The sequence below is a fragment of the Neovison vison genome, chromosome 7, assembly GCF_020171115.1.
Source record: "Neovison vison isolate M4711 chromosome 7, ASM_NN_V1, whole genome shotgun sequence".
NCBI classification, from domain to species: domain Eukaryota; kingdom Metazoa; phylum Chordata; class Mammalia; order Carnivora; family Mustelidae; genus Neogale; species Neogale vison.
In genome coordinates this window covers 114,409,753-114,435,989 of record NC_058097.1, presented here as the reverse complement: position 1 = coordinate 114,435,989, position 26,237 = coordinate 114,409,753, and the positions used below count along the sequence as shown (strand labels likewise).

The following is a 26,237-nucleotide window of genomic DNA, read 5'->3' as shown; positions in this document are numbered from 1 at the left end:
AAAAGGGGAGAAGGATTCCTGGCAGAGGGAACAATGTTTGCAAAGATAACGAGGCACAGAAGTCTAGGCAATTGCAGACTCAGGAGAGACTTCCCACGTGGGTCCACTTGGGGGACGGTGGCACAAGGGAAGATGGGCCATTTTCACCAGCCCCTGCCCCCACCCCTGATAGTTCTCATAGTTGGGCAATCTACATCAGTTCCTATAATGATTGTTCTGTAAGTCTCAGAGTTCAAATCAGGCCAGGATGATTTTATATTCCTGAAAACAGAATCCCTAATTTTCAAACACAATGATCACTTCAAGTGTAATAACCATTATAATAATAACCTCTTATACTTGTATAGTGCTTCATAGTTTATAAACCACTTTCACATATCTCTTATAATCCTCTATCAACAGCCCTTCGAGAAAGATAGAATAGGTAGTTTCAGTATTCTGGCTTTCTGGATGAGAAAATTAATCCCAAGTTCTCAGCTACGTAAATAACAGAACTAGGGTCCAAACTCAGGTCTATGTGACACCAAAGTGCATGCTTGTTCACTCGTTCAATCATTCAGTCATTCAGCCATTCAGTGAATCATGGAGCACTGGTTGAGCACCTATTATGTACCAAGAAACACTTCAGACTCAGAGCATGGACAGCATGGTGGGGATATTAAGATGAGTAAAAGCCTAGTGCAGAGACAGCATACTGACAGATATACCCGGAGTGACAGGGAAACAGCAAGGCAAAAGCAGAGCACTAAAACCCAGGAACCAAGAAAAACACAAAGTCACTCTTTACAAACACTGCCTCACTCATACACACACACCCTGCTGCCTGCGTTCACACACATAACACACACATGTGATGACATACATGAATATAAAGGAGCCATATCTTCTGGGCTTCCCTATGCTCTCTAGCATGGAATGCAGACTCCTCCACACCTGACATCTCCACCACTAGCTGGGCAACAGTTCAGACCCAGCAGCTGGAGGCACACTATGGGGCTGAGTTTTGCCCCATCCTATAACATGTATAAGCATTCCAGCACTGTGTGAGCCCTGGTGTCATGGCAGCAAAGGAGTGATACACTTCTAGGCAGGCTGGCTGGCTGGGTGGTGGATATGAGTGAATGAATGGATGGATGGATAGATGGATGGATGCTGGATGGATGGATAGGTAGGTGGATGGATGGATGGATGGATGGGCAGATTGATGCATGGATGGATGGATGGATGGATGGGTGTGGGTTGGTGGATAGATGGGTGGTAGATGGATGCATGGATGGATGCATGGATAGATGGATGGATGGATGGATGGATGGATACATGGATGGATACAGGGATCGTGGATGGATGCATGGATGGACGCATGGATATATGGATGGATGGATGGATGGATGATGGATGGATGCATGGAGGCATGGATGGATGGACAGGTGGATGGATGATGGATGGATGGATGGATGGATGGGTGATGGATGGTTGGATGGATGGTGGATGGATGAAAGGATGGTGGATGGATGGATGGGATGGGGAGGGACACTGGGAAGCACAGGAGCTTTTGCCTAGCTAGAGGTAGATCCTGTTGGGGCCTTGCCAGTGGGCCCAATTACAGCTAAACCCTGTTTTGCTTTCTGATGAGGACAAATGAGTCTCGGGTCCCTCTACAAAAACAATACCCCCCTCACAGAACTTATGTCAGAATGGGTGATGGGAGATGCTGACAAATGAAGTGCATGACCTAGCCCACAGAGGTAATGCCTTCCCAGCCAGGAAGTAAAGGTAATGGACAGGGAACTAACTCTGCAGAGACTCAACAGAAATCAGTCTCCTGATTTCCCACCACCATCACCCAGCCTGGGGCTTTAAGGACTTCCCAGAGAATGCCTCTCCATCACACCACCCTCTTCTCCTAGCTTCGTTCATTTTTTTTTTTTAATATTTTACTTATTTATTTGACAGAGAGAGATCACAAGTAGGCAAGCAGAGACAGAAAGAGGGGGAAGCAGGCTCCCTGCTGAGCAGAGAGTCTGATGGCGGGCTCGATCCCAGGACCCTGAGATCATGACCTGAGCCAAAGACAGAGGCTTTAACCCACTGAGCCACCCAGGTCCCCTTCATTCATTCTTTTTTTCATTCGACCAACCTTACAGGGTGCCTATGATGGCCAGGCCTGGTTCTAGATACTGGGATTAGGAGAAGAATAAGATTTCGTCCTTAACTTGGATAGACAGACAAATAACTGTGTTTGAGTTCCTGGGATGACAAGGAAGACACAGCAGTGTTTCACAAAAGGCAGGGAACCTCTGGGAGGAGGTAGTCATAGAGGAGATATGTGAGCTGGGAACACGGTTACCAGGTCAGGAAGATTCCAGACAGAGCACATAGCACTTGCAAAGTCTCTAGGGTGTGAAGTTATAGAGAGTATCTGGGGGCAATCGAGCAACTAGGCATATTGGGGATATTAGGAGTAGGAAAGTACCCTTGTGTCTTAGTGTCTATAAGTAAAAGGGAGGAGGAAACAGCAAAGAGGGGGTAGGAGATGAAACTGGAAAAGTAGACAAGAGCTGCGCATGGAAGCCTGTGATCAGTCAGGCCAAGGAGATTGTAGACAGTAAAGCCCCACCAGGGTGATGGAGCACAGGCGGGGCTGGTCAGATGCAATGGCATGAATTAGGTTCCTGCCAGTCAGGCACAGTGTTAGGCTCCTCCGTATACAGGAGGCTCTCCTTGGCTAACTCTGATGATAAATGAATTTGACGAGGTATTTTCTTCTTTGATTCAGGCAATTATCCCTGGAGAAATGGCCAATCTGGGAGCAATCTTTCCTCTCTGAAGAGCCAGACTGGCTGGCTAAGAGCAAAAGTGGGGGAGGGCTTCCCCATGGCCGTCACCACCACCACCACCCGCAGCCACAACTACTGGGAGCCATGCTTGGAAATCCTTTACAATGTCCTGGGGATCCGGGAAGAACTTGAGAAGGGATAATGGTGGAGGTCACAGGAGCCACAGAGGAAGTAAAAATGGTGGCCTAAATCCCTTAGGCCAGACAAAGATTTATAAGCCTGCATTTCTAGTAAACAGGACAGAAAGGCAAGGTGGGTGGTGGCCACCACTTTGGCGTTCTCAAACCCTCAAACCTTCTCCAGTCCCGCTCACAGCAGGCCAGGTTCTCCCTCCCCTCCTTTCTCTTCTCCCCCTCCCTTCTTTCCCTCCTTCTCAGCTCCTCTCCAGAAAGGTTTATGGAGCCGACTTCAAATAGCCCCCTCTCCTGCAGGCATAGTCACACCAACTGAAAGGAGATTTAATTAGCAAAATCTCGTTAGGCAAACGAAATTATCCGTAAGACAATACTCCTCTGGACAGGGGGTATGATTAAACAAAGCCATTAATTGAGAGAGTCGCTTTGGCAGCTCCCCGGATGCATTCATCTCTGGGCAGGCTCCACTTTGCCTCCTTGGGCCAGAGGAACAGACTCTGCGTCCTCCCCGCCGGCCCCACCCACTCCCCACTTCATCTCCGCTCTTGCAGAGCCCCTCCAGTTGGGGCTGCAGACCTCGGCATCTCATCAGCGGCCTGGCTGCCGCCAGATTCCTGCTAAAGTGCCTTGATTGCATAATGTCTATTTGCATAATGTAAATTGCAATCTCCTAGCTCGGGAGGCAGGAATCACAGAACAGCCATTATTTTTTACCACTCCACAAAAATTCTACATTTAGAAAGCAGATTTGCAGCTCAGAAAGCCGTATAAATCTGAATCCGCCAGAAACACCATTAAATCACACCAATTAAGCCGGACCAACGAAGAGCCCCTGTCACTGTTCTCTGCACACTCAAGGACTCCCCGCCCAGATGGATACCACGAGAAACTGGAGGCTGTGGCAGCCGGGCTGGGAGCAGGAACTGCAAGAGGCAGGAAATTCTGTCTTATAAACCTCAACACACCTCCCGACCCCAACCACAGGTGTCCATCAAGACCTGGAGGAGACAGGACGAGAGGCAGGTGGAACGAGTCTGAGTTATTTCCGAAAGAGGACTACCTCCGTGTCAAGCTCAGCCTGTACTTTCTAATTAAGTTCTTCTTTCCAGCTTATCTCTTCACTCAGACAAACGACCCAGTGGGCAAAGCATCCCACGACGGGCACCGAGACTACCCCGTCAAGCAGTCACAACTGTCCTGATACCAGCAAGACCCCACGTGACTGCCCCCACAACAATGATCGACCTCTCACTGCCCACCTGCATGTACCCACCGACCTTTGTCCTACATTTTCCTTATATAAACCTGGATGTATTTTCAGCACTTTGGAGACAGTCTTTGTGACGTGAGCCGGCTGCTGGCCTCACTGAAATAAATCCCTTTCTTGTTTCCCCACCACTCCTGTCTCTGCCTGTGGATTTCGTCAGCAGCGAGTGGCCAGACCTGGTCTGCTTGGGACCCCCCCTGGGGCCAGTTGCTCTCCCACTCCTGCACCCCGGCTACACATCTTAAGCTCATTTGACTGGTTTCTGGTGGGCACAGGCCTTCATTTCATGCAGCGGGAGGACATGTTATCAGGAAGAAGTCTGCACCCTTAGCAGAGGGAGAGGGGAGATCTAAGGTGTTTTGCACAGGGGGCAAAACATCCATGCCTTTCATAGCTCTTCTGTGACTTTTCCTCTCTTGTCCCAAGTCCCTTCTGGCCAAGGGTAAGAAACCGTAGGAGAAATCCTGCTCGGACTGGGCTGGGCTGGAGTCTGAGCGCTTTTTAAAAGCTGTTTCCTAGCGGTCACCTGGGGAGAGAGAGGCGAGTCACATGGTGCCTGGAAAGGGGCATTCCCTCGGACAACAAGGCAAGATCCCAGCTCCCCCTCTGCCAGCCCTGCACCTGGTTACTCTTTTGCCTCTTTATTGCTCATTCAATATTCATTTGTCAAAGGGCAAGATGCTAATGTGTATTATTAAAATATTAATAGTTTATGAGTGAACTTTTATGGAGGGTACAGTTAAAGGAAAGATTCTTGACCATCCCTTGTCAGAAGTAAAGGAGAGAAACAATCTTTTCCAACTCCGCTTATTTATTTCCTGGGTGGAGGAATGACTGAACCATTTGGAGGAGCTATTGTGTGCCAAGAATGGCTACTGTGCTCTCCCAGGCTGCCTTCCCGGCGGTCCCCACAGCGGTCCTGGGAAAGGCGTACGGTCCCATGTGCATTCGGGACATGAGCGATCTGCAGACTGAGCAGATGGGCCCGGATCACGAAGGTGCTAAGTCGGAACCGAAACTCTTGCTCTTGGATTTCAAACCCTAACTCCCCCCTCCCCCACCAAGTTGGAGCCTTGAAAATACAAATGAGCTTTATGTTTTCATCTGTTGCTTCATGTGTCCAAATTAAACATTCATTTCCGGGCCTAAGTTTCCAAACCCCCACACCTTTTTATCAACCAAGCCCATTTACCCTTCTCCTCCCTGCCTGCTCCCTCCCTTTCCAGCGTTAGACGTTCTCCGATCTCAGCCCCTCAGGAACATGAATTGGTTCTGTCTCCACTCTTTCGTTGCTTGAGTTTTGTTTCTATCCTCTTAAGTCACAAGGCATTCAGGCACTCAGATTCTCTTCCAAATTCAGGTGCATCCGGGTCAGGAAAATGACAAAGGAAAGGGGGCCTGGTCCCTTAATGTTGCAGGTTCTAGCATGTGGCCGAAGGGCAGGAAGGAGAGGAGAGGACGTGGGGTCAGATAGGAAGGGCTGCCCAGACTTCCCCAGTCCCCAACACAGCCCCAGTTGCCTTTTAATTCCTGATCTTTGACACAAACCTCCCCCAGCTTGGGAGGTAGGCCTTTGTTAACTGCCCCAGTCAAGAGAACATGGTGGAAGAGATGCTACTTGACCTTGGCAATACGGCTCCCACCTGGCTCTTGTTCGCTTTTGGGTGGGGTGCTCCCCCTTGGTGTCCAGCCACCATTTTTCAAAGAAACCTGAGCCATAGGGAGTGGTCACATGGGCCTGCCTGGCAGCCCCAGCTAAAATCTCAGCCAACAGCTCATACCAGCCCCCCAAGTTATAAGTGAATGAGCCTTCAGATGATTCCAGCACCCAGGTTTTCACTTGCCTCACCTGAGGTCTCAGTCCCAGGGGAACAGGGACAGGGCGTCCCTAAAGTGCCCTGTTTGAATTCCTGACTCACAGAACATGCGCATAATAAATGTTGTGAAGATGCTGAGTTTTGGGGTGGCTTGTTACACAGCGGAAGTGACTGGAACATCTCTGGGATTAAATTGAATGTTTTCGGTTTCCTTCTCAAGTCCAGCCTTCCCTGGTGTTCACTCCGAGACTTCCTCATCTGGTCCCAGGCCCCCTGAGCCTGCCCCCTCTCCTCTTCCTCCCTCTCCAAAACGCAGGACGCTCAAGCCTGAGGCAGCCTTGGCAAACACTCCCTTGAAAGAGCATTTGACTCTTGCCACCTCAGAACCCCAGCGCCCAGAGAAGCCTGCTTGTCCTTGCTCCTCAATGCAGGTCCAAGAGTGCGTCCCTGTGAGGGAGCTCGCCCTGGGTGTGTGTGGCCCAGAGCCAGGCACGGGTGCCCTCGGAGGCAGGGAGGGAATGTGCAGACCTATTCCCTCACACTCTCCACTCTCATTAAGGTTCACGCTCAGCTTGCTTCTCTCCTACTTGACTTGACTTATGAGGTCCCTTTAACCTCCCGAGCGAGGAGACATGATTCTCACAAAGGCCTTTCCACTGTGGCTCCCCCAGCCTCCCAGCCGCATCTCCTAGGTAGGCTTTCCCGGAACAGGACGGAGGGAGGCACCCTTCCCCACCCGCCCCCTCCCCAGGGCTCCCCCGGGCTCCAACCCCTCCAGATCCTGGGCTGCGGAGGAGGTGCCCGCAGCCCGTCAATCACAGAGGCGACCAGCCCTGAATCGCAGGCCATTAGGCGGGAGGGCCGGCGCCCTGCTCACTCACCGGGCAGCCATTGGCAGGATGTTAGACGATCGCATGGCGGCCATTCTTATGATTTATTCAAATACTCATTACAGTCAATCTATTTTTACACAGAGGTGAAGATGTGCACTGATAACGGTTAATCATTTATAATTCCCCGGACTGGTTGGAAGCCAACGTCCTCTCAGAGGCGTGGCGGCAGCCCAGCCTCCCGGAGCCCCAGAAGCAGGGTGGGAAGCTCCGCAGCCCAGGGCAACCCAACCTTCCGGCAGACATCTGCGGAGCAGAGACCAGATGGAGGGTGCCGTGGGGACAGAAAGACATGGGAATCCCAGACTGTCCTCCAGGAGCTCACTGCGGGGCATGTGGGAAGGTGCAGGCCAGAGGGGCACTTGGCGTGTGAGTGTGGCAAAACTCGGGGAGAGGGAGAGAGAGCACTTCTAGCTGGAGTTACCAAAGAAGGGTTCGTTGAGGAGACCAGACTTGGGCTGGGTTCCTCCAGGTGGGTGGGCTTTCACCGAGTGGGGGCCAAAATGACTCATAACGCCGACGGTGGGGTCATAACTGTGCCGATGTAAAGGACGCCACCAGCAGGGTCTCCCTTCCCCTCCCCCACACCCCCCTGGAAATAAACCAAGGTGTAACAACAAGTGCGGGCTCTGAACCAGCCCACTTCCTCTGCTCACTGCCTCCCCGGCTCAGCCCACAGATGACAGTGGCTGGGTTGGCCTTGCAAATCCAAGAGCTTCCCTCTCCGACACTCATGACACATATGACACGTCAAGTCCACCTTAATGCACAATCACTAAAATCTAATTAAGTAGGATGTCATATTACAGGGCTTCTTTGTCACATTCAGACCTAATCTAAAGAGAAGTCCACCGTATTTTACGTTCTGACCGGCTCATTGTTGGGGATCGCTCTTGCACAATGCATGGCTGTTAAAGATCAGGTTCAGGGCTGGTCCTTAACCCGTAACCTCATTGAGTCAGCATGGAAACACCGAGCACAGTTACTTACAGTTCACAGTTCCTTTTCTGGTGAGCGGCATGGAGGATGGGAAGCCTCAGAATCCTCCTCCGGACTTCACCTGCCAATGAAAGAAAAGGTTTTTATAGATGTGTATGATTCTGCTGGAAGTGAGAGCCGAGGTGGGGCAGAGGGAAGCCTCAGAGTGGGTCTGCTGCAGGAGCAAAGCCAGGACTCTATTCCCACAGTGCTGAGTGGGAACGTTTCCTGATGAAGGGACTCTGGGTGCAGGACGACTATTGGTTAGGACAGCTAACCAGGACAGAGAGAGAGGATCGCTCCCACCTTACCTGCTTGGTGCCTCAATTTCCTGTGAGTTTCATCCCCTTCCCTATAGGTATCCCGGAGAAAAACAGGCTCATGGCTGCTGAGAGCCCTGAGCTGACCAAAGCAATAATCATTTACTGATGCCTCCGGTCTGATGGAGGACCCCATGCAGGGGGACAGAGCTGTGCAGCCCCCATGAAAGCTTGCAACCTATACGGGGAAGGCTGAACAACACTGGCAAACCACAAAGCCAAGACTGTTGTTTACCGCAGGATTAAGGAAGGTCCCGATGGAGGAGAGAATGTTCAAGGAAAGGCGAGGTGTCCAAACTAGGATAAAAGGGAAAGAAGTCGCCTGGAGAAGCATAATGAGGGTAAGACTGGAAAGATAAAAGAATGTGACTGCTTTTAATTCTCTTTCTGGAAGAAAGTAATAACAACAATAAGAAAAACCCAGCATGGGCACCTGGGTGGCTCAGTTAAGTCTCTGTCTGCCTTTGGCTCAGGTCATGATCCCGAAGTCCTGGGATCGAGTCCACATCGGGTTCCCCGCTCAGCAGGGAGTCTGCTTCTCCCTCTGCCCTTCACCCTGCTTGTGCTCTCTCTTGATCTCTCTCTCTCTCAAATAAATAAAATCTTAAAAAAGAAAAAGAAAAACCCAGCACAAGTTTATCATGTGTCTGCTCCATGGTCTACACTGGTTGGGTGCAGCAGGAATAACACCCATGGGTGGGTCCTGGTATAGAAGTGTTGCCACGCTGTCACTGGGGAATAAGATGACCTACATAGAATAGCATCAGAGAAGATGAGACCATATGCACAGCAGTGCTGAACTGTGTGGTAGGGACTATAATACTCTCTCCACAGAGAAAGGAAGTTGGCGAGAGCTGAGGCACTCAAGGAAGTATTCAGGAGGAGGGAGAACGCGAGTGGGGCCTTGGAGACCAGACAGGCAAGGTTTGGCTGGTAGACGGGAGCAAGAGGGCATTCCAAGAAAGGGAGCAATCCAAGCAAGGATGAGGGGGAGGGGGCAGCATGGAGTGCCCTGGGGCAATGCAAATGCCGGCCTGCCTGAGAGGGACCAAGGAGGAACCAACACTGAATAAGCCAGTTGGGGCCAGAACATCAGGACTCTGAGAGGTCAGGCTTGGGTCAGAAGCTGGTAGAGCCATTTAGTTTTTCAACAAGGAAATGACACGGAGAAGAGGAGCCCCCTCACCTGCCCCAACCCTTTCGAATCTTCTTTTTAGGGTGCCTAGGTGGCTCAGTTGGTTAAGCGACAGCCTTCAGCTCAGGTCATGATCCTGAGGTCCCAGGATCAAGTCCCACATTGGGTTCCCTGCTCAGCAGGGAGTCTGCTTCTCCCTCTGGCCCTCTCCTGCTCATGCTTACTCTCATTCTCTTTCTCCAATAAATTAATAAAATCTTTTTTAAAAAAGATCTTCCTTTTAATTAAGACAGAGAGGCTTCTTGGAAGAAGAGGAGTTTCAGATAGATAATTCATGCATGGGGTATAGTGTGATGTGCTCATGGAAAGAAAATGTCCCTTTTGTTCATGATGATGTCCACCAGGCTGAGGCCCTTCCTCTGGGGCTGTCTACTAACATCTGCATGACTGAGGTTAATGGTTCAAGGAAGTTCCTCTGAGGTAAGTGCAGACCCCTGGACTGCAATTCCTTAAAGACCACATCTCATGCATCGGTGAAGCCCCAGAACCTAGCAGAGGGCCCAGGATGTATTAGGTTTTCAGTATTGTCTGTTGAAATGTTCATTGGTAGACCCTGTTCCTTCCCAACAGAATCCACAACCAGCAGCTCAGAACCAGACATGGGTTGGCAATGGTCGGCCATGGGCTCCAACTTAGAGTCTTGTAAACAACAGACACACGGCTACTGAGCATGCGTGAACTCAGTGTAAGAAGTCTCTAGACGGAATTGCACGCAGTAGCACTTTATCCCCGCTCTCTGGGACTGACTCTTGAGCCGCCAGCAACTTAGAAGAAGATATGGCAGACTTGCCTTTTGCATATGCCGTGAAACTGGGAAGGACAGCCGCGCCTGGAGGGATGGATTCAAGAGTGTTATAAAGCTTTTAACAAGCTGCAAGAATGGGCCAAGATGAAAAAGTCCATTTTTTTCCTCTACCAGATTTTGCACAATAAAATCATGACAGCCATAAAAGAAATAATTCTGAAAATAAAGAAATACAGCCCACAATCCTATCATCACTCTAAACCACCAAATTACTATATCCCATGTCCACATGCAAATCCATTTTTATTTTGTACAGAATTGTAGAAAAAGGTTTGACAAGAATATATACACCAAATCTCACTCTTACATTCAAAAGTCAATTGCAAAAACACAGAATTGGGTAACCTGGTTAAAAAAAAAAAAAGGAAGAAAGAAAGAAATGGTTCAGGTGATTAGAATTTAATACAAGCTTGGGATGAGCCCAGAGTGTGTTGCTGCAAACACGTTACATGTGATCTTAGGTTGCATTAATAGCCACACAGTGTCCAACTGAGGGATGAACAGTCCCCTCACTTTGGACTTATCAATCCATATTGGTTTAAGAGGCAATTCAGGCATTATATCTTAACAACTTTGACAGAGAAGAGGAGAGGTGAACAAAGATGACCGACCAGTAGCTAAAAGTCCAAGCTCTGGAATCAGACTGCCCAGGTTTCTGTTCCGACTCCACCACTTACTAGTGGCACGACCAAGGAGAGGTTGCTTATTTTCTCTCTGCCTCAGTTTTCCCTCTGCAAAATTGGGCTAATAAGGGTTCTAGCTCTAAGGTTTGAGTGAGGATTGAATGATTCTGTAAGCTGCAAAGCACTTAGAACCGTGGCTCACACAAAATCACCACTCCCTGAACGCTAGCTCTTTAATGCTATTTTGTTGGGTGTTATTTTCATTACTAGGAGGCTGTGCAGTAGAAGACATGAGAGAAGAAATGACTCCTGCTTTTGTTTGTCCCTCTTTAAGATTGCCCGTCCTTCTCCCACATGGTGGCCCTCCAAATATTTGAAGCAACTGTATGAAAGAGGGGCTGTGTGACTCTAGATAGTAGGATCAGGTCTAATTGCTAGATGTGAGAGGAAGTCAACCTTCATTTCAATGTAAGGGAGAAGTCTAGCAATGGGAACCATGCAAAAACGGGTAGGCTTCCTCGGAAGGTAGTGAGCTCCCCAGCACTGCAGGGAGACTGTACTGGGTGAGAAGCTGCCCCACAATGTATTTCCCAGACGTGGCTTCGCCCATCTTTGAAATGTTAAAAAAACATCAGGAGACTGATTGAGTTTACAAAAACATATACTGAGAAAACCTTGCTCCTGTCTTCGTTCACCATCGTTTCATGCAGTAATTCAACCCCCCAAAGGAAGAAGAGTAACAAGGACCATTCTTTGAACGGAATAAATAGAGCAGTGTGGGAAGCATTCCCTCTCCGCCCTCTCTTCCTGTCTCTATCTCTTTGTCTGCCTGCTCTTCTCTCTCTCCCTCTCTCTCTCTCTGTCTCACACACACACACACACATATGTGAACATGCAACCTCTCCACACTGGCCTTTTTTTTCACTCATGACCATGCACCCGTGGAGAAGTCTGCGTAACTTGGCGTTGACCCGTGGACGCAGGCTGGGAAACCACCTGTGTGCCATGTATGTTAGGGCCTTCCAAAGCCAGCAGCTGGGGGGCCTGGCAGGCAAGCCGCCATGCCAAAAACCTGCACACAAGCAGCCACGCCATCATGGAACCAGAACTGAAACTCAGGTCTGAAAACAAAAAGGAACTATAAATGAAATTGACCACTCACGTTTATTAATATGAGGAAACTGGTGAAATGATGAATGAGGGAGGAGTTGTTGAAAGCTCATGTTTGTCTGGGAACAATGCAGAGAGAGGGGCAGGACAAAGCTTTCCATAGGAGGTAGCACGTGCTCCGGGAAAGCTGAGCGGCACCAGGAGGCACCCCTAGGTAAGTCGGGAGGGTGGAAAGAGAGGAGCCTGGGGCTTGTGAGGACGAGTTTAACCGAGAGAGCACCCCTAACAGAGAGGTGTCAAGACACGGGTTCATGCCCCTCCTTACTCCATCATTGATGTGCAATCTTGGACAAGGAACTTTTAACCCCTCCATGCCTCAGTTTCCCCATAGGCAAAATGATAGGGTTAGACTACCAGATAATCCTTAAACCAAACTTCCGTCTGACATCTACACACCTCAGAGGCTGCCCAGACTAACCTGCCAGGGAGGGTGCTAAGTCTCATTCTAAGGAGCTCAGTATCTCACCCTGGTTAAGAGTCAAGATGTGGGAGCCAGAGGGAGTGCTGGGTTCAAACCTGGGGCCATCCCTTACCAAACCTTCATCTATACAAACCTCAATTTTCTCATCTTTAGAAGGGGGGTAATAGTAGCATATTTAAAAGAGCCGATGCATCTAGAGCATTTTGTACAATGCTTGGAACATATTAATAGTAATAATAAATGAGGGCTACTTTTTTTTTAAGTGTTAAGATTTAATGGCTGGCAGCAGCTGAATGGAAAGGGAGAAAGAGGCAAAGCAAGAAGGTTGAGGACTTCTGCATTCATCCACTGCCCATGCCCTAGCCAGACCTTGGGATGACGACAAATTATAAAAAGCCATTCTTGGACACCAAGAGTCTCTCTGAATGCCCTTCTTCTCTGAAAACCCCTCCATGGGCATATGAGCAAAACTTCCGAGAAAGACAAAACGTGAGCAGACCGTTCCAGGAGGAAACCCCGGAAGGACCACACGCCCATCCAGACGGTGTGTCCTGGGTGTCCCACCACATTGTCAAGTCTCCTTTCTGTTCCCCTTGTGTTCCCCTCATCACCTGACCACAGCTTGTGGCTGCTTACATTTGTTGAATGAGGTTGGCAGTCAGAGTGTGGTGAGCCCTGGCCACCAGTCTCTAAATTACACAGTACCTGGGTAATTGAATACTGATAAAATGGCCTGGCATTAAATACTTTACTCTGAGATGCATCCCACCCGGCCATTCCCAAAGCCTGGGAAGAACGGAGGCTCAATTCCACACCCGTCTTCAGCCCCCACAGGCGCCACACAGTCCTGGCCGGCCAGTTACAGAGGAACTGGAAAAGGTCCCTGAGTCACGGTCCCCAGGTCCTGCCCGGGCCCGAGCCTCTAATCTTGGGGCTGTGCCTGGAAGTACAGGTATGCGTATAAAACCCTGCTATTTTGGTGGGCTCATCCTAGACTTTCCTAAGGAACTAGAGAACTCCAGAAGGAGCCGGAGGCCCTCGTGATCTGTCTACATCAGATGGAAGTGAGGCATGGGCTCCCAGGGCGGCAGGGCCCTCTGCAGAGGCAAACCCTCAGGGAATGGAGGACCTGCTCACAGGGCAACCTCCTGGCCCTGCGGCCAGCCTCTGAGGTGGGACTACGCCAAGACCCACCAGGACCTGCTGATTCTCTGTCGGGATCATCACTGTTCTTCTTTGCTTGGCATTGTCAGTGTTTTGCCTCAGGCTTTCTCTCTCTTCCCGGGCCCTAATCAGTCTCCTGGCCTCTAGCTTTACCCCATTTTTGCCCACCTTCCACCTTCTCAGCAGAGGATCTTTCTGGAACTCAAATTTGAACATGGCCACTCCTCCTTCAAAACCTTCAATGAGTCTTCGCTCTCTGACAGAGGTTGCCAACTGGCCACCCTGTGTTGACTCTTGCCTGTCCGGTATTTTTATAAATTCTTTTTTTTCTTTTTAAGATTTTATTTATTTATTTGACAAAGGGAGAGAACACTAGCAGGCAGAGTGGCAGGCAGAGAGAGAGAGAGAAAGAAGTAGGCTCACCGCTGAGCAAGCAGCCCTACGCAGGGCTCGATCGCAGGATCCTGGGACCTCGACCTGAGCTGAAAGCAGACACTTCACCGACTGAGCCACCCAGACACCCCATGGCATTTTTATAAATTCTGCCAACATCTAAAAAGTGGGAGATTTCACATTTTAACAATCCATATTTCTAAGTTTTCCCCAAAGACTGGACGACCTCACAATGCCAATCCTGTCTGTCCACGTGGCAATCACCAGATGAAGCCGAGGATCCGTCACCCCTTTTAATCACACACGGGCCCTCCTGTGTACCCTGAGAGAAGGCGAGTGTCACCCTGGAAGTCTCTCCCATCACAGGGCACACACCCAGAGGCTGACTTACTCTGCCTACTGAAGAGTTTCGGGTTCAAGGTGACAGCACGAGGGTGGGTGGCTCATTATGTTCTCAGCTGTGCTGTGCCAGCTGGAGGGTGGAGGATGGGATTCAGGAAAATACCAGTACCCCCAGGCAGGCCTGCCTCGTGTCCTTCCCTCTCACCTGGGTAACTCCACGCCCAGCCTGGGGAGAGCCAGCAAAGGTCTTAGGGCAGTTTCCCTGGAATGCCAGTGGCTACAGGGCAGGTGCTGAAGAAGCCCCACCCCGCTTTATTCCTGAGGCCCCACCCCCGGGCCCAGCCTCGCCCCACCCCAACTCAGGGGCGGCTGTACCCCCTCCCTTTATTTCCATCCCACTGTTCCTATCAAAGCCCTAACAGCACATATTTTGTTAATTGTACAAACCTAATGGGGGAATGCATTGGCAAAAAAGGGTAATGGCCATCAGACCAGCAATAAAACAAAATTAATGGCCCATAGGAAGAAATCATGTCCACTTAATCCCGGCTCTGTGAAACTCTAATAGAATAATGGAATACCAACGGAGGGTTTTTTTCTCTCTATGCAGATTGCTTACACCATGTTAATCACTTGCAAAGCAGGCCACATACCACTCTGGCTCACATGACCCTCCAGGGAAAGGAGCAGACCAGAAACATTTAGTGCAAGGCTCATTACTGACAGGCACCACCGCAGCAACACCTTCCCCCTCTCCCTCCTTCCCCCAGGTGACTCTGGGACAGCCAGTATGGGGTGTCATTGAAAGCCACGAGGTGTGGCGGGCCGGAAAGCAAGATGCATAATACCTAATAATAGCAAACATTTATTGAGTGCTTACTATGTGCCAGGCCCTGCGCTAGCTAAGTGCTTCCTACACATTGAATCCCTCTGCCTCATGTTCGTACTCTGTAGCCGCACAGTCCAGCCAGGTAGCTGCTGGCCACGTGTAGCTTTTTTAATTCAAATCCTCATTAATTAAAATTACAGAAAATTTAAAATGCAGGCATTAGCCTCACCAGCCACATTTCAAGTGCTCGACATGTATCTAGTGGCTATTGTACTGGAAGGTTCAGAGAGAGAGGACATCTCCATCATCACAGAAAGGTGTATTAGACAGCGCTGCTCTAGAATATTGAGGCCATTTCATCTTGCTCGTTTAACAGATTCAGAAGTCAAGGTGCAGGGAGGCGAGGCAAGCGGCCCAAGTTGATGCCGCTGGATTATAGACGTGCTGGGTTCGAACCCAGGTCTGTCTCAGTCTGACTCCAGAATCCCCAGCCTACCCACCAAGAACCAGCAGTTAGGGCCACAGGGTGGCCGTCTGAGGGAAGTTAGCAGCAGAAAGGCTCTTCTGTCCTGTCTTCAGCACCCACCCACTCCCTGCCACCCCAGAGAGCAGACAGACCCCAGTGCTCCAACTGGGAGCCAGCTCTGTGGATGTCTCAAACTACAGAGGTCATCTGGAGAAGCGGAGGGCTTTACAGGGCCTCCAGCCCAACCTCCTTCAATTTATGAATGAAGAAACCAATGCACAGAAGAGTAAAGTGACTTGCCCCGAGTCAAACAGCTGGTTGGCAAGAGTTAGAACAATAATCCTGGTTTCTTGACCTCCAGTCCTCCCTGGCCAAGGGAGAGGACAGAGCATTGCCCAGGGTCACCTACGGCCACGGGTCAGAGAAGGAAGAGGTGGCTCTCCTGCCTTCCCGGAGAGTCCTGGGTCAGGTGGGAAGAGGCTGGGATGAACCTGAGGGACTAGGCTCTGAGGAAAAGCAGGAAGGGAAGAAGGATGGGGACAGTCAGTCAGGCCTAGAAAGTGCAGTGCTTAAAAGCAGGACATTGGGTTGCCACTACCTTTTGGAAAAATAGTATACAGTGTCTATTACCATTAAAGATACACATAGACTAGCCAAGCAGCTGCAATTTGGGAATGTGTTCTATGGGAAAGGTAGCAGGGCCCAAGGATTATGTGATAGCATCTATCGTGGGAAAAAGTGAAAAACAGCCTAGATGCCTACCAACAGCGGGTTTGTTGCATAAGTTGTGGGACAAGTATACTATACATAAAGGAAGCCATTGAAAGAATGCGTTAGAGCTAACATCTTTTGCCATGCAAGATGGCCATAATGTTCAAAATGAGAAAAGTAAGTAGCAGAGGATGTGTGTGGAGTGGTTCCATTTTTGTAAGAACAGAGAAGACTCCAGAGTGAGTGAGGTGATCCCTCTGCTGTTTGTGTGAGCGTGGAGGCAGCATGGAAGGGGTGGCCGGCGTGTTCACACGGGTGCTGCGGGGGCACCGGGAACGGAGGGAAGAAGGGACACCATTTGTAGCACATCTCTGCCTGGTTTCTGGTTGCTGTGAGCACCGCCACTTTTGTAAATTCGTGAAAAGAAACTTAATAAGGGAAAAATGATTGACACAAGAAAGAAAAAGACTCTAAACCCGCCTTTCTCACTAGCTTCGTGGCCTTGGCAAGTTCCTTAATCTCGCTCCATCTTGGTTTCCTTTCCTGGAGACTGATGATGATACTATCATGTCATGAAGCAAGGAGACTGGTCAGAAGCGAATTTATTTATTTTATTTTATTTTTAAAAGATTTTATTTATTTATTTGACAGAGAGAGATCACAAGTAGGCAGAGAGGCAGGCTGAGAGAGAGAGGAGGAAGCAGGCTCCCTGCTGAGCAGAGAGCCCGATGCGGGACTCGATCCTAGGACCCTGAGATCATGACCTGAGCTGAAGGCAGAGGCTTAACCCACTGAGCCACCCAGGCGCCCCAGAAGCGAATTTAAAACTACTTAGTCACACTGGCCTTTTTATCAACGTCAAGGGGAAACTCTGCCCCGTACATGCAGGTACTTCCAGGGTCCACTCTCCAGGGCCATCCCGGAGCCACAGACGCTGCTCCCATTTCAAAGCTCTCACAGTCCCTGTCTTCTGCCACAGAACCATTTGAACGTGTCTCTCTGCCTACCAGACCGGAAGGGCCTTGCAGGTAGGAATAGTACCTCGCTTATTCATTCATTCATTCAATCATTCATCTGAGATAATAATAACTTAATAATTAGGGCACCTGGGTGGCTCAGTCAGTTAAGTGTCTACTCTTGATTTTGGCCCAGGTCATGATATTGGGGTTGTGAGACAGAGCCCCACATTAGGTTCCCTGCTCAGCGGGGAGTCTTCTTGAGATTCTCCCTTTCCCTCTGCCCCTACCCTCCTCCAAGTAAACACACACATCTTAAAAAAATAATAATAATAACTTAATAATTTTGTTGTCGGCACATGTACCAGGCCCTGTGCCTGACACCAAAGATAGAACAATGAATGAAACCAAGAAGTCCCAGCTTTCATGGAGCTCACATCCTAATGGAGGAAACAAGCAAGCTATATATGCACATATATCTGTAAGTCAAGTGGTGCTAAGCACTAAGAAGAAAAAAGCAGCACCACTAGGGAGTAGAAGTGAGTGGGGAGGGGCGGGAGTCTTTTAGGGAGAGAGGATGGGAAGGAGCCTCCAGAGGTCCCAGAGAAAGCGCCCTCTGAGGCCTGTGCCGCAGACTCAGTGAGGCCAGTCACGTTTCAACAGATGTTAGTTTAAGAATAAAATAAAAATGGGGGCACCTGGGTGGCTCAGTAGGTTAAAGCCTCTGCCTTCGGCTCAGGTCACAATCCCAGGGTCCTGGGATCGAGCCCCACATCGGGCTCTCCTCTCAGCAGGGAGCCTGCTTCATCCTCTCTCTCTACCTGCCTCTCTGCCTACTTGTGATCTCTGTCTGTCAAATAAATGAATAAAATCTTTAAAAAGAAAAAAAAAGTATAAAATAAAAATAGACTCATGGAAGACTGGTAAATAATTAAGCCCCCCTAAACACACACCTCCCTTCTGAGGATACCCGTCAAAGAACTGAAAGCAGGGGCTCAGAGAGGTTTGCGCACCCATGTTCACTGCGGCTTTAGTCAAGGAGCCGAAAGCGGGGAGCAACCCAGGTGTCCGTGGACAGGTGAAAGCATGAACAAAGCGCGGTCAGTACATATGAGGAAGGATCAGAGCCTTCAAAGAGAAGGAAATTCGGACACATGGTACAACGTGGATGAACCTGGAGGCTGCCATGCTAAGTGAAATGATCCAGTCACCACAGGACAAAAATGGTATGATTCACGTGAAGGACACAGAGAAGTCAGATTGGCAGAGAAAGAAGGTAAAATGGCGGCTGCCGGGGCTGGGAGGGACGAGAGATGGGGGGTAATGGTTTCACAGACACAGAGTTGCAGGTTTGCAAGATAAAAAGGGTTCCGGGATGGGTGGTAATCACGCTTGCGCAACAGGACGAATTGCACACTTGCAAGTGGTAAAGACGCTCCATTTTATGTTAGATGTAGTTTACCTCAATTTTTAAAAATACATGCCATCACTAATGTCTCTCAATTTCTCTCAGAAAAGAAAACAAGAGCCTAGAATGTTCAAGAGCAGGACGAGGAGCCACTGACAGCTGAGGTGAGGACAAGGGAGCCCGGGGCCCACAGAGAGAGCAGGGAACCCCGAGTCTCTGAAGGCTGAGTGGGGAGAACACGGAGAGGGAGCCGCCAGGCAAAAAGGGACAGGGGCTCCCAGGCCAGTCTGCCGGCAGGAAAGACAACTTTCCTGTGGAAATATCTGAGCCGGAGGGATTCCAGAGTGCTGGTGCTCGACAAAATCTAGGGTGCAGAGGAAAAGAAAAAATATATATATTTTTTGGTAAACTGGTGGGAGGTAGGAGGCAACTGGTAGTGAGGTGGGCCTCCTCTAGTCCGGAATGGAAGACAGTCCCTTGTATCCACTGCAGGAAATCTAAAGGGAAAAGGAACTAGGAAACTGAGAATGGGATGAGGGCATCTCGGCCCTTCACTCAATGCAACGATGAGCACCTTGGTATGCTGGAAAGTTAATTTAATTTAATTTTATTTCTTTGTTTTAGAGGGGGAAGCAGGCTCCCTGCTGAGCAGAGAGCCTGATATAAGGCTTGATCCCAGGACCCTGGGATCATGACCTGAGCCGAAGGCAGAGGCTTTAACCCACTGAGCCACCCAGGCACCCTGGAAAGTTAATTTTAGTCACGACTCAGGAGTCAGTCCTGTCCTCACGGCCCTTTGACCTTATGTGACCTTTGAACTTTTGTGAGCCTCAGTTTCTTCATCTACTAAACCAAGTGGCCAGATCAGGGTAAGAGGAATGTTAAGGCTTTAGGGGTCCACAAACCCCTTGAGATTTTTTCCAGAATGGTGTTTGTGTGTTCATTTTCTGTGGAGAGATGTATCCACTTTTACCAAGATTTCAAGGCTAACCATGTCCCCAGAGAGGTTAAGAATCAGCAGAGGAGATATTCATTCACTAGGCTCACATGAAGCTGGAAAGTTCTAAGATTCCAAGAAATCTTGAACTAGATTCCAATAAATCTTTGGGCCTCAAATAAATCAAGATGTTTATTCTTGCTTTGCTGGCAGCACAGAGATATTTAAAAATGAAGTGAAATAATTATATACTTTCAGAAGTTAAAATTATTTCTCTCGTGCAAGTAAATATGATCGTTATGGCTGCTGGTGTTTCACGGAAAGCAAGAGTAGTTCTACCGCAGGCATAAAGGCCGCATGATAAAGGGAAGTGATGAGCTACAGGTTCACCTTCTTTTGGGGAGAAATGAAGAGGCCCTCCATTCCCCTGGTGGAGGTGGGTCAGGGACCAGAAGGAAGAGTAAACACAGCCTACCCAGGAGGCGCAGCCTCAGGCAGAGCGAATGCATCTCTTTGTGCCAACAAGCTCTCATTTTGTATCTGGCTTTACTTGGGAGGAAAATTTCAACTGTGTGCCTGAGGAAAGTGACAAGACTGAAGATATGTCAAGGAAAAATAGCACAAGCAGAGGACAGTATCCAGCGGCCAGAGAGCAAGACCCAGACTGGAAACCTACAGAATGACTAAGCCAGCATCCTCGTGGGCAGAAGGGACCTCAGCCACAATGGGGGATGCCTATCCTGGGGGAGGCAGGGGGACAGCTGGTTGTCAGAACTCTGCACTGTTAGACCTGGCTAGAACCTTGGAGATCATCCCTTCCAACCTCCTGATTCTTGTCTGCAGAAACGGATTGAGAGAAGGGGTAAAACTGACCCACACATGTCCGGGGGTGGAGGCCAGCCTGTAACTCCCTTCGTTCAATTTCCAAAACGTGTTTTGAGTATGTCAGACCCTGGCCTAGGCTGGAGATCAGTAATGAACAGCAAAGCCAGCTCCCAGCCCTCATGGAGTTTGGAGCCAGTCTAAAAGGAGAAACAGACACCAGTTGCTTGATAGATTAAGTGTCATCTAGCATGTATGCAGGGACCATGGACAGGGGTGTCCCCACTTCAAGCACGTACATCCAGATAACGACGAGGTGGACGGTCAGCGACTTCCCTCAGACCTGTGCTGGAGGTTCTCTAAAGTCCACGCCCAGCCGTCTCCATCTCCGAGAAGGGTGTCCCCCACAGCAGCCATCAAAAGGAGACTCTCTCTGAGCCTACAGCTCCCATGGGAAGAGGAGAGCCACTCACTCCAGCAGGCCAGCCCCAGGCCCTGGTGAGCCGGCCTCTCCAAACAGCACTTCCATTCATTACTTCCTAACTCGCCTCGGGGGGCTGGTCCTGAATATTGTTTCATAAATAACTTAACAGGGCTCCAGCTTGCTTAACTGAGGTTAGGCAGATGTGCACAGCACAGGCTGATTATGAGGGAATTGCTGTGCTGGATGGTTCTGGGATGCTGATTCTCCGCGGAGGGGTGGCTCGGTGGAGAAGGCAACCACTGGGCCAGTGTCCCCACCTGGATCCCCAGATCACAGTGGGGATGCTGAAAGAGCATTTGTTTCCAATTGTTCTTAGCCACTAATTTGGCTCCAGGGTATAACACCAATCTGAGAACAAACGGAGTAGGAAAACTGTGCCTTTCCTGAAGGAGGCCTGATGTGCCAGAAGCAGGGGAGGGCAGGGTGGGGGGAGGTTGACTGAGTTTAGCGCACAGGCCGGAGGCCTCCGGAGCCAGGCCAACGACTTCCCGCTCCAGCCCAGTGTCACCCGCTCCAGCCCGGTGTCACCCGGCTGCCCTGCCGTCTGGCGTGCCTCACCTGCTCATTGCTCCTCCGAGTACCTCCAGCAGAGGACAGATTACTCTGATGGCAGGTAGATAAAATGGGATCCCTTGCTAGCAGTAAATACCCAGAACAATCTCTCTCCTGAGCAGCTGACTGTCTCCACCTGGCACCTGCCAGTGAAAGAGCTGATGGGTAGCAAAGGCAGGCAGAGGCAACTGTCCCCGTGCGCGGAGGGACCACGAAGGCCCCATCGAGGTGGGACTTGCTCAGAAACCCACCCCCCCCGGCGGGTGGCAGAAAGGTAGGCTGGGCCGCCCCTCAAGAGAAGACACAGGTGGCACTGTCTCTGGCAGAGAGAAGACCTAGCACCCTCCAGGGGTAAAGGGGAAGGCAGAGCTGGGGAGCAAGGCCTTGCCAGGGGCTTCCTCAAGACTGATGCCCCAAATCCCCAGTAAACAAGAGGCCCTCTCTCATAGTTAAATTGCCTTCTGGTGACTGAAAATAACGGAATCAGGGAACTTTGCCTGTGACCCTCTTGAAAGCGAACGAGGAGGTAAAATGCTTTTTACCAAGCCTACTGCTCTATTCACAGCCTCCCGGCAGACAGGCCGTCATTTCTGGGACAAAAATGCCTTCCTTACCAGCACGTGAGTAAGCTAGTCGGTAGCCTCATAAATCCAACCTGGTATAAAAATACTGGAAAGAAAACCATTTTTAAACATCTCTAAGCAGTCAAAGTACATGCCACAAAATCTTCCTACTAAAGTTTATGAAGCTTCCTCAGAAGGGAGCCTCTCAGACTGTCACTTAGCGCTGCTTCAGACTGGTTTTACACATGTTTCTAACAGGACCCGTTTTCTGGTGCCTCAGGCCTCAGCTGCTAGAAACAGTGCGAGAGGAGGCGCACACAGGGGACGGGGGGGGGGGGAATCAAGCAAGGAGAGCACGAAGGGGCCACCTCGTGAGTCAGCACGTTAGGTTCCATCAAATTCAGGATCATTTGCCTAGGAAAATAGGGGAGAACGTCCGCTGCTGATGTTTAAAACATCCTCGAAGGATTTTAAGAAGCCTTTTAGCTCTCTGGAAAACTCCCAATGAGTCTCCTTCGAGATGCTTCCAGGCTTCCTGTAAGTTGTGTTGAGCTTGTCTGGAGCTGCCTGTGTTCATTCCTGGTTGGCTCAGTCATTTGCTCAATAGGCACTGACTCGTGTGGATGCTGGGGCATAAAGCAAGACGAAGGAAAGGATGTTGTTTGCTACAACACATGCACATGCGCACACACGCACACATGTGTGCACACATGCGCACCTATCATACATCAGGTGCTCAGCAGATGCATGTTGTACTGATGTTCACAAAGGGGAGGTATAAGCCGGTCAGATCGTCCTGTGACCCAACCCCTCACTGCTCTGCACAGAAGCAGCTTGGTGGGGAGGGGCTGTAATAATGCATGAGTCAATGAAAAACATTATCATACCAAAACTTTAAACTGCTCCACCAAAAAAAACACAAGGACAACACAGAATCAGGCCTGAAAAAATGTGGACCAGATTCTCCAGCCCGTCTTGGAGAAAGCTGTCACTCCACTGTGGCTGGTCCTGTGACAAAATAAACAGTTCGGAGCCATCAGTGTCTGAAATGCTTCCAGCTCCGGAGTCCCCGGGACCCTGGTTTTACTTAAGGATGGCTGGTGCCACCCTGCCAGCCTGATTTTTTTTCTTTTCCCTAAAGCTTGGGAAGGCAGGATTTAGGTCTCTGCCCCAAAGCAGCCCAAGGAGACAGCAAGCAACCCTGCATCCCCTTCTGGCTCCTCAGCTGGTCCTGTCATCATTTTGGGGACAGAAAGCCTTTATGAGACTCATAAGGGATAGTGGGGGAGGGGTTAGGATTCTGGCAATCTGTCCTGAAGAATTCAGGTTAATAATTTATATGTGCATTAAAAAAAAGAAAAAAAAAACCCTTCTGAAACAAATTGCATACAAATTGTGTGACATTTGAAGGAAATTTGCCAATGTTGCTCAGTGAAGCGTAATAAATATATGCAGCCCATAATAATAAGTTACTTAAACTCAGGGCACTAAATGATTTATTAATTGTCTTCTAATCCTTTCCAGCTCCAGCTAAAACCAAGAGTGTGGCCATATTTCACATACCAGCTCATAATGCCTTCACCACCAACAGTGCAACTGCCATTAGCTGTTCGGTCCCTTTTTCATTCGGGACCCAAACTCTCCAGATGGGCTTTGCAGCAGGACCCAGACCTGAGGGGACTGCTATTATCAGCAAATGGACAGATGGACTCCAAATACATCCCATCCCACTGCACTTCTCGCATGAATGTCCTGTAAATGAAAAGTCCCTAGCCAGAAATATCGCCTGTGGATGGAGGGATGGAGAAAGAGGACAAGGTAGGGTCCCAGGAACTCAGTAACTGAGTTCAGAAGTGAAATGATTCTCCGGGCTACCTTGCTTCCCCAACATGCTTCCCTGCAGTCTTCCCATCTCATAATGATGCCGTCTTCCACCAGTTACCCACAACCTGGGTGGGGGTCCCCTTGCATTCCAACTCTACCTTCTCTCTCACTCCCACGCCCAACCAGGGGGATTTCACTCTTAAAAAAAAAACAAAACATCTCCCAGGGCACCTCAGTAGCTCGGTTAAGTGTCCAACTCTTTATTTCGGCTCAGGTCATGATCTTGGGGTCATGGGATCAAGCCCTGTGTTGGGCTCTGAGCTGAAGTAGAGCCTGTTTGGGATTCTCTCTCTCTTAAAAATAATATTTCTCAAATCCATCCTATTTCAGCTCCACTATCACTGCATAATTCACAGCCCAGGGATGCAAACTGGCAACTCTTCCCAGATGTTTCATGGGATTTGGGCAGTGCTCCTGGTTTTCCTTTGTTTTGTTTTTAAAAAGGTAATAGGTGGGGCGCCTAGGTAGCTCAGTCGGTTATGCACCCATCTCTTGATTTCAGCTCAGGTCATGATCTTGGAGTCATGGGATCAAGCCTTGCTTCTACCTCTATGCTCAGCACAGAGTCTGCTTGGGATTCCCTCCCTCTCCTTCTGCCCCTCCCCCCACCCATGTGCATGTTCTCTCTCTTCCTTTAAAATAAATAAATAAAATCTTAAAAAAAAAAAGAGTAGTAAGTAACATGGTTCAAAAATTTTAAAAACTATATGAAATTCTCCCTCCCATTCCTGTCCCCTACTTACCCAAGCAAAGACAAATACAGATTCTTGTTATCCCCCACTTTTTTGCACCTTGGTGGATTTTTTTTTTTTTTTTACACTTAATATATTTTTGGAGATCTTTCCATATCAGTACAAAGACAGAGCCTTCATTCCTTTTAAAAATTTTTATTTATTTCCTTTTTAAAAAGTAAGCTCTACTTCCAACATGGGGCTTGAACTCCCGACCCCAAGATCAAGAGTCATATGCTCTACCAACTGAGCCAGCCAGGCACCCCTCTCTGTCCTCTTTTTAAATGTGTAGTATTCCATTATCAGAATATTTCACAATTTAACTAATCTAACTAACTGCAACAGATGGATATTTGGGTTCTTTCTAATCTTTTGCTATTACAAATAATGTTGCAAAGAATAAACTTTCATGAATGTTATTTCACATATGTACAATATATCTTTTAGGATTAATTCCCCAATATGAAATTGCTGAGGCAAAAGGCATATGATAATTTTGATAGGTATTGCCAAATTGCACTCTAAAAGGGTTGTACTGATTTACACTACCAGATAGCTTGTTTCCCTAGAAATTTGCCAATACAGTGTGATAACAAACTTTTTGGATTTTTGTCCATTTAAAAGATGAATGAATAACGCTATCTCAGTATAGTCTTAATTCGCATTCATTTCTTAATATTGAACATCCTTTTCATATGTTAAGAGCCATTTGTATTTTCTTCTTCATTTATAGACCATTCAAATTTCTTGCTCATTTTTTTCTATTTGGTTGTATTCGTTGTTGATTTTTAAGAACTCTTTGTATATTAGGGAGAATAGCCCTGTGATATGAGTTGCAATTTCCCCCCCAGTTTGTCATTTGTCTCATGACTTTGTTTAAAATATTTTTTCCTGTGCCTTTTAAAAATTGTAATTTGAATTCCAACAGGCCGGGACCATTCAAAATCTCATTGGCCACAGCCTCTGTCACTCCCCATGGTTTTACAAATGATTTACTTTACTATTTTTAGTTGCCTACAGGTTGGTGTGATGCATGGAACTACTACCACCATTGTATGACCCAGAGGAAAGCTAGTCTGAAAACAAAGCTGATATCCGGAGGATGGCAGAGAAAGAATCTGAGTGCTTGTTGATGTCACTGAGCCACTGAATTTTTCTAACCCTAGAGCACTCCTGGTTCTGGGCTTCATAATATGTAAGAATTAGAATTTCTTACTGTTTAAGCCACTTTGGGTTGGATTTGCTGCTACTGGCAGCCAAAGGCATTCTAACTGAAACATATCTTGAATGCGCTTGTGAAAGTCTGGTCCCTTCCAACCCATCTCCACTGGTGCTGAGGCCAAGTTCTAGAATATAAATCTGACAACACCACTCCCCCATTTCAGTACATTCCATAGCTCCTCATCACCTGCAAAATATAATCCAAGAGCCTTAGCACTCAGTCTGTCCCTGCCCACCCCTCCCTCCTTCCTCTTGCTGTCTTACACTCCCATGTTCTGGCGCACCCTGTCCCTGCTCCCTGGAGGGCCCTCTGCCTC

The 26,237-nt window shown here is 48.9% G+C and overlaps 1 protein-coding gene across 4 annotated transcripts in view; it reads right to left on the bottom strand.

Annotated features, from left to right (window-relative positions):
* The window catches only part of PKNOX2 (PBX/knotted 1 homeobox 2), a 304,551-nt gene that overhangs the window by 175,840 nt on the left and 102,474 nt on the right, over nucleotides 1-26,237 (bottom strand). For all 4 annotated transcript variants that reach the window (XM_044258141.1, XM_044258138.1, XM_044258139.1 and 1 more), the window contains one exon: nucleotides 7,936-8,005. The gene's annotated coding sequence lies outside the window, so the exon portion shown is untranslated. The remainder of the gene's footprint in view (nucleotides 1-7,935; nucleotides 8,006-26,237) is intronic.